This window comes from Etheostoma cragini, chromosome 17 (genome assembly GCF_013103735.1).
Source record: "Etheostoma cragini isolate CJK2018 chromosome 17, CSU_Ecrag_1.0, whole genome shotgun sequence".
In the NCBI taxonomy this organism is placed as follows: domain Eukaryota; kingdom Metazoa; phylum Chordata; class Actinopteri; order Perciformes; family Percidae; genus Etheostoma; species Etheostoma cragini.
Genome location: NC_048423.1, coordinates 18,616,973 through 18,626,343, shown reverse-complemented (window position 1 = coordinate 18,626,343; position 9,371 = coordinate 18,616,973). Strand labels below are relative to the sequence as shown.

General features: G+C 44.1%; 1 pseudogene; it reads right to left on the bottom strand.

The window, feature by feature from the left end:
- LOC117960557 overlaps positions 1–7,274 on the bottom strand; it is a 22,529-nt pseudogene extending 15,255 nt beyond the window's left edge.
- Positions 7,275–9,371: the final 2,097 nt, after the last annotated feature.

Genomic DNA, 9,371 nt, shown 5'->3' with positions numbered 1-9,371 from the left:
AAAGCTATTTTGAGTTTTTTTTCAGGCTGTTAAAGGCATGTTTAGCTCTACTTCATGCCACTCTAAAATGGATTCCTACTGTTATGCCAGGTTCATTCCAACTAAGGGTTAGACCTTACACATCCATTGTGTCACTCAGGTAATTTAGGACCAATCTGATGTCATATTTTAAAATTAAAGCCTAGAATGTATACTAAATGGTATAATTTAAATCTTTTTCAGGCTTTTACAGGCATATTTTTCTCTTTGTCAGGCTACTCTAAAATAAAATCCTGACGTTTTGCCAGCTTCAGTCCAATTCTCGGGGAGACATCACCTATCCAGTGTGTCTCTAAGGTAATTTCAGAGCATTCTGATGTATGGTTTTAAAATTAAGGGCTTAGAAGTAAAGCTCTGATGATGTTTTTTCCAGCTGTTAAAGTCACATTTTAATCTTTTCAGGCTACTGTAAAACATAATCCTCCTGTTAAGCCAGCTGTGTCACTCAGGTAATATAGGACCATTCTGATTTAGGATTTTAAAATTAACCGCTTAGAAGTAAAGCTATATTTATGTTTTTTCAGCCTGTTGAAGCCATATTTTACTCTTTTTAGGCTACTGTAAAACAGAATCCTCCTGTTAAGCCAGCTTCATTCCAAATCTGCGTGAGACATCACAAATCCAGTGTGTCACTCAGGTAATATCAGACTCGTCAGATATCAGATTCATCTATATGCCAATGACACAGTTATATATACATCTAAATTCAAAATATCTGAGATTCAAACCTCACTTCAATTTGATTTCAATCGTATTCAAACATGGTTATCTTCTAATCTGCTTCTATTGAATAATAAGAATTCTTATAGCATGCTCTTTGCAACTAGATCTGCACTACACAAGCAAAATAACTCTCTTGAGGTTAAATTTCTGGATGGTACACCTGTGGTATATGTCGAGGACTTTAAATATCTGGGCCTCTGGCTCGACTCCCAATTTACCTTTAGACCATATATTAATTCTCTTGTGAGAAAAATAAACTACAGTTTAAGAATGTTATATTGCTCAATTAATTGTTTTACAAAACAGATCAGATTAAAAATTATTACTCAATTATTATTGCCTATAATTTATTATGCAGATGTTGTTTGTCAGAAAACAGCTGATACCAAACTTCAGCCTCTGAATGTGATTTATAATAGTCTTTGCAGATTTGTCTTGAGGTGTCCATTTAGGATGCATCATTGTCCAATGAATCAGTCGTTGAATCTTTTTCTCACTAAATGCTCGACATCAGTTTCACTGGCTGCTTCTCTGTACCGCATCGGACCGCTACAGAAAATCATTCATACCACAAGCAATAAAACTTTTTAACATGTCATCACTGGGTGCTAGATAAGACTTTTGGACACCACACTACTGCACTAATGCAACTTGCACAATTGGTTTATTGACATCTAGCATACATTTTAACATTTTAGCATATTATTTAAGCATTTGCACATTTTTGTTTCCCCATCCTGTACATATTCAAATATTTGTTCTTTTTGTTTACTTTTTACTATATTTGTTCTTCATATTCAAATATATGTTGTGTATATTGTATGTATGTATGTTTTTCCTAGTATTTCATTTATATTTATATTCTGTGCTTTGTGACTGATTTTGCTGCTCTAACACCGAAATTTCCCATTTTTCTTGGGATCAATGAACATTGATCATCTGAAACATCTATCTATCTATCTATCTATCTATCTATCCAAAGAAATTGGGAGGGGAGCCTTTAAATTTAAAGACCCTTCCGATTGGAATGGTTTACCGAGGACTTTTAGAGCTCTTTCCTCCTTTCACCAGTTTAAGATGTCTCTTCATAATTATTTGCATACAAGCTGCAACTGTCTTTCTCATACTTGATATTCATAATTGATACTTATACTTAATTTTTTAGTTTTTTATGTTTTTGTTTGTTTGTATGTATATGTATGTACACGTTCAGTATGTCTGTGTGTACATATGTATAGATAAATATATGTGTATAAGTAATTGTTTATATGTACGTGCGCATGTATGTATGTATGTGTGTATTTGTACATACTATATGTATATTATTTTATTTACTTTCTCAAACTTTCTATATTAATAACTTTAACTGTTTTATTGTTTAATATTTATTGGTGGGAATGTGGAGGACATGGGTGATTTTGTTGTGATGGAGAGCTTTTGTTTTTGTTTGTCAGTATGTGTGTATGTTTGGGGTGTATTTCTTTTTTTTTAAGTCCCCTCAAGCTGTTTTAACTGTTTTGTCTAAATGTGAATGTACTGTATATTTTTTTAAATGTCTAAGTAAAGCTATATTTAAAATCTTTTTCAGGCTGTTAAAGGGACATTTTACTCTTTTTCAGGCTACCGTAAAACCTAATCCTCCTGTTAAGCCAGCTTCATTCCAAGTCTGGGTGAGACATCACATATCCAGTTTTTTCACTCAGGTAATATCGGAGCATTCTAATGTAGGATTTTTTTAAATTAACTGTTATGGTTGCGGCAGGAATGAGGACCCAAATGCAGAGAGGAGAAGGCAGGCAGATGTAGGTATGCAAGGGCTTTATTGTCCAAAATACAAAGAAAGACAAAAACAGGAACAAACCAAAAAGCAAAAAATGCAAAACAGATAATCACCAGGTCCAGGGCACAGCAACAAAAACCAGGAACACTGCAACAAGGAGACGCACAGACAGGCAAATACATAGGAATGATCTGACAAGACACAAAGCAAACACTGGGGTAAAATACAAGAGGTAACAAGGTAATGAGGAACAGGTGAGAACTCAGGTGAAGCACATTAGGGCGGGGCTAGACAATAAGACAGGACAAAGCAAAACTGGACAAGATTAGACAAGACAGGAAACTGAACCAACATAACACAGGAAGAAGAACTAACAGACACTTACTGGGGAATCATAAGACAGAGACAACCACACAGGACTGGGGAGAAAACCAAGAACAAACACAAGGCAAGACAGGAACAATAACCCCAATTAAACACCAACCCATAACATTAACGGCTTAGAAGTAAAGCTATATTGGTGTTTTTTCAGCCTGTTGAAAACATATTTTATTCTTTGTCAGGCTAGTGTAAAACGAAATCTTCCTGTTAAGCCAGCTTCATTCCAAGTCTGGGTGAGACGTCACCTAACCAGTGTGGCACTCAGGTAATATCGGACCATTCTGATGTAGGATTTTAAAATTAAAGGCTTAAATGTCCAAGTAAAGCTATGCTTAACCCTTGTATTATCCTTTGTGTCACAGGGACATGTATAGCTTATGTAAATTTTTGTAGTAGCCCGCCGTTCTCCTTAGGGGTCCCGAGACACCGCTTTCATTCCATGTCAACTGCCATTGTGGCCTCATCCTTCGGGTCTCAGAAACCCCCTGTTTTATTTTTCATGCCATTACACGTACGTCCCACCACTGCCGTGGCGCCCTCATTCTTCAGGGTCCCGGGGACCCATCCTTGTTCAATGTCATCTTTCTCCTACCCTTGAGGCCTCAGCCTTGCCATTTGGGTCCCTGGGACCCAGGGGTGTGTCTGTGTGTGTGTGTCTCTGTGTGTGTGTCTGTGTCTGTCTGTGTGTTTGTGTGTGTGTGTGTGTGTTTATTCCAAACAGATTCAAGGTTTGAATGGGGCCTCCTCGCTGTGACGACGGCCTCCGTGCGAGGCAGACGTTGTCGTCTCTCGATGGGCAGATTCACAAGTGCCCTTCCCAACTGCTCGAGGAACGCCCTCCGCTTGCTGCGCGTCCACTCAGGCCTGAGCTCTCGCCCCAGCACAAAGGCGTTGTAGGCGGACACGTCGAGGATGTTGTGGAACACGCCGAGGGGCCAGCGCGCTGTCTTCTTGCGGCAGGTGTACAAGCCCACGAGCTTGTCCAGGTTGTCCACGCCGCCCTTGGTGGGGTTGTATTGGAGGATGATGTCGGGTTTGGCTTGCCTGCCGGCGCCGACACGCACATCCCCCGTGTGCAGTGTGCTCAGCAGCACCACGTTCCTGTGCTTCTTGGGCACTTAGGACACCAGAGTGGCGACGGGCGGGAAGGCAAACTAGGACGAGAAGACCGCACGGCCCTTGGTGGCGAGCAACGCCCAAGCCATCCGTGCCCACCACGGTGAGGCGGCGTTCACGAGCAGCCACTGGGCCAGCGCGTAGGAGGTGAAAACGTTGTTGCACGTCGCGTTACGCGGGCCCCTCAGGCCCTCGGTCACGTCCAGCACCACGCAGGAGCCCAGATTCCTCTCGGGCGTGCCGCTTACGGACTTGCCCGTGTAGAGCTGCATGTGCAACGCATAGCTGGAGCCGGCTTTGCGGGCCACCCACGACTTGAGTCCGTACCTGCCGGGCTTGCTGGGCATGTACTGACAGAAGGCGCATCGACCTTGTGGAAGTAGCGTGTCCAAACACGCAACAAGATGGAACATGATGGAACGAGATGGAAGAATACATTTAAAAATTTTAGAAAACACACACACACACACACACTTACAAAGAAAGAAAATTGTACGCCAATGTTTTAGAATTTTAAGAGTTATTGTCCTAAATGTTATTACAATTCTAAAATTGTAGTTCTAGAATGGTAAGCTGCAGTTCTAGAATGTTAGGTTTAAGTTCTAGAATGTTAACCTTCAGTTCTGGAATGTTAAGTTGCAGTCTTAGAAAAATAAGTTGAAGTTTTAGAATTTGAGCAAGCATTGTCACCTGACTTTAGTATGATCTGTGGAACAGGAGTTCAGCACAAGTCATGATCGTAGAATGCATGCACATTTTGGTCTGGTAAATCACGGGGATTTTTACACTGGGATGGAATTGCTAATCTTGCGATTGACAGTCAAACTTCCCCAATACAGCCATCTGATACTATGCAGAACTCACAGATTCCTACTCTCTAAAACACCACCACTCAACGTGGGGCTCAAACCCATGACCCTAAGATTAAGAGTCTCATGCTCTACCGACCGAGCTAGCCAGGCACTTCTTAAGATTTGTGTTGCGGTCCTAAAGTTTTACATCTAAAAGGTTACATTGTAGTTCTGAAATGGTAAGCTGCAGTTCTGGAATGTTAAGTTGCAGTTCTAGAACAATAGGATGTGGTTTTAGAATTTTAAGAGTTATGGTCCTAAAATGTTACTTACAGATCTACAATGTTATGTTGTAGTTGTAGAATGTTAGGTTTGAGTTCTAGAATGTTGAGCTGTCGATCTAAAATGTTAGGTCAAAGTTCCAGAATGTTAACCTTCAGTTCTGGAATGTTAAGTCTCAGTTCTGGAACAATAGGTGGAAGTTGTAGAATTTTAAGACTTGGGTCCTGATATGTTATTTACAGTTGTAAAATGTTACATTGTAGTTCTAGATTGTTAAGCTGCCATTCTACAATGATAGCTTTAAGTTCTAGAGTGTTAAGCTGTAGTTCTAGAATGTTAGGTTTAAGTTCTAGAAAGTTAAGCTGCCATTCTAGAATGTTAAGTTGCAATTTAAGAACAATAGGTTGAAGTTTTAGAATTTGAACATGCATTGTTACCAGACTTAGGTCAAAGTTCCAGGAAGTTAACCTTCAGTTCTGGAATGTTAAGTCTCAGTTCTGCAACAATAGGTTGAAGGCACTTCTTAAGTTTTGAGTTGCGGTTCTAAAATGTTACTTAATAGTTCTGAAATGTTACAGTTCTAGAATGTTACTTGGCCTTTCTACAATGTTATGTTGTAGTTCTAGAATGTTAAGCTGCCGTTCTACAATGTTAGCTTTAGGTTGTAGAATGTTAAGCCGCAGTTCTAGAATGTTAGGTTTAAGTTCTAGAATGTTTTATTTTTCCTGCCATTATACGTACGTCCCACCACTGCCGTGGCGCCCTCATCCTTCGGGGTCCCGGGGACCCATCCTTGTTCAATGTCATCTTTACCCTACCCTGGAGGCCTCAACCTTGCCATTTGGGTCCCTGGGACCCAGGGGTGTGTCTGTGTGTGTGTGTGTCTCTGTGTGTGTCTATGTGTGTGTGTCTCTGTCTGTATCTGTCTATCTGTGTGTCTGTCTGTCTGTGTGTGTGTGTGTGTGTGTGTGTGTGTTTGTGTGTGTCTCTGTGTGTGTGTTTATTCCAAACAAATTCAAGGTTTGTTTGGGGCCTTGTCCACGCGGGCCAAGAGGCTACGGGCAAACACAGTTGGCACAGTAGTAGGCCTGCGTGCAACTCCCACAGATGTATCTCTTGCAGCCACCGCACACGATGTGTGATTTGCGGTCCTTTCTCTCTGGACAGAGCTGACACCGCTTCCTTTTGCTGTGCACCCTCGGTGTGTCCGGTTCAGAATCCCCGTCCTCCTCTAGGCCCCTTGCGACTGTGCCACCGCCACCGCCGCCGCTGCCGTTGCCACCACCGCAACCACAGGACCTCCTCGCTGTGACAACGGCTTTGACAACTGCGGCGGACGCCTCCATGCGAGGCAGACGCCGCCTTCTCTTGATGAGCGGATTCACAAGTGCGGAAGTAGCCTTGTGGAAGTAGCGTGTCCATACAAGTAGATGGAACATGATAGAACAAGATGGAAGAATACATTTAAAAAATGTAGAAAACACACACACACACACACACACACACTCACAAAGAAAGACAATTGTACGGCAATGGTACAAAAAACAAAACAAAAACAACAACAAGGCAACAAATACAACACCTCGAAAGGGCACCAGCTGCTCGTCCACCGTCAAGTCGGCCCCCGGGTTGTAGAGGCGAGGCAGCTGCCACGTCCACTCGTCCCACACCTCTCAAACAGCCGCCAGTTTGTCCGAGGCTCGGCGGGAAGCTCTCGACTCGTGGTCCTCAAATCGCAATAGTCTAGAGTACGCGTGGAACTGCTTGATTGGCATTGTGGCGCGGAAAATCGCCCTGCCGCTCTCCTCGTGCCACAGGCTCTCTAAGGCCTCGTTGCAGGACCGGTATACGCCCGCGAGGAGCAGCAGCTCGAGGTAGGCTCGCCGGTCCATCATGTCCATCGCTTTCCACTTGCCGGCTGTGGCACATCTCCTTTGACCTTCAAGGTTTGTGGCAGCCACAACCATGTCTTCAATTTGCCGCGTGACAAACGCAGAGACTATGTCATGGACGTGTTCCACAGCAGAGTCTGTGAGTCCCGGGCTCTGTAGTAGCAGCGCAACATCAGCAGCAGCCGCAGCGTGTGTCATGTCCTCTTCTTGGTCGGGTTTGTCCTTGTCGGTGGCATGGCGATGAAGTCCAGGGTTCAACTGGGATGACATGTTTTCGAGGACCATTTGATTGTGCCACCTTTTGACACAAATGTTTCCTCATCCTGCTCGTCCTCCTCTTGCCCCTCGTCTTTACTACCCTCTTCTTCTTCTTCTTCTTCTTTCTTCTTCATCTACTTCTTTGTCTTCGGCCCTTGCATGTCCACCATCTTCTTCTTCTTCGTCTTCCTCTTCTTCTTCTTCTTCATTTACTTGTTCTCCTCCTTCGTCTTGGCCTTGGTCATCGTCTTTGTTATCGTCGTCGTCGTAGCAGCAGTAGTCTTTTCCTGTGTTGTTTTCATGTATGTGTTGGTCCTCTTGTGACGCACACCCGCCGCCATCACAGTCACGGTGGTGGTCATCGTCGTAGTTGTCGTGTTCGTGTTCCTGGCGGGCCTCTTGTACTTTTTCTCCTTTTTGTACCTTGGCTTCAGCAGGGGCATTGCGAGCGGCACCGCCACTCACGAGAACCTGATTGGACTGGATCCCGTAGGACAACAACAAGGGTCCTGGGGAACCCAGAGGACCATGCCATGGGTCCCTGGGACCCGAAGGATAACATCAAGGGTCTTCAGTTCCCATGGACCTGAAGGACAACGCCATGAGTCCCAGGGACCTGAAGGACAGTGCCATGAGTCCCAGGGACCCGAAGGACAATGCCATGGGTCCCAGGGACCCAAAGGACAATGCCATGGGTCCCCGTGACCCAGAGGACAATGTCAATGGTCCCAGGGACCCAAAGGACAACGTCACGGGTCTCAGGGACCCAAAGGACAACGTCCCGCGTCCGGGAGACCCCGAACGACGAGGCCGCGGTACAAGTGAAATACATTTGAACAGAGGACGGGTCTCAGAGACCCGAAGGGCAAGGTCCGCTGTGGTAAACGTGACATGAATTGAAACCAACGTGGGTCCCGGAACCCAAATGCCAATGCAAAAGGTCAAATAAACTGAACATGTCCCTGTGATCCGATGGACAACACAAGGATAATAGCCTACTGTAAATACAGTATGTGTGTGTGTGTGTGTGTGTGTGTGTGTGTGTGTGTGTGTGTGTGTGTGTGTGTGTGTGTGTGTGATAAATATATTCTGTCATTGTTTGTAGGCTAATGACATTTTTTTAAATTATTTCATGGACTTCACAAATTACAGTATGGCACGCTATGTAGTAAACCGTTTAAAGCTGAGCATGCGCGACTCAAATCTGCACTAGCCTCACATTGTTCTTCTTGTACCCCTGAATGCAGACTAGTGGATGGATACCCGACCCGAGCCCGACGGGACCCGACGGTACCCAACAGGCCGGGCCGGGTTAGTACAGATTTTTAGAAAGGATGCTCGGGTTTGGGTCGGGCTCGGTCACATCAGCGCGATAAGGCATTGAACATTTTTTTGTTTAAACTCATTCTTTTTTCCTGTTTATAACTTTTGGGTTTTTATTTCTATTGGTTTGTTTTTTCTTTTTTGCTTGCTTATTTACTGTTTGGGTCTTACTGTATTTTACAAATTTTTATCATGTGAAGCACTTTGCTATTTTGTCTGTAAAAGGTGCTATATCAAGTAAACCTATTATATTACATTCTCAGCAGCGGCATCAAGGCATTAAACTAAACATGTACAGTATGTGTGAGTGAATGCTGAATTGCCGCATCTGTTATTGGGGCGGCTTATCAATACAGGTTAAGCAAGGTATTTATTTTACTCAGATTTACTGACATAACCCCCCACATATGATGTTAATAAAAGCGGGCTTTCCACACAAACAAACGTACATGTGTCATTAGTATGAGAAACAAATGCGATTTTAACTGTGTCGGGCTAGGGTCGGCCTCGGACATAAATATCTTAATGCCTGTCGGGCTCGGGTCGGGTTTGGTTACTGCTCTGTCGGACGCGGGCCGGGCTCGGACAGAAAAATCCGGCCCGATCCGCACTCTACTGCAGACCCGCAGACGTCAATGTGGGCGGAGTTAAACATTTGTCCCCGCCCCTCAACGTTTAACTCCGCCCAGTCTCCAACCATCCACTAGCCCAGGGGTTCTCAACCTTTTGCAAGCTGGGCCCCCCCAAAGCTGGTTCATTGCAGTTGGGGCCCTAGTGCCCTACGCC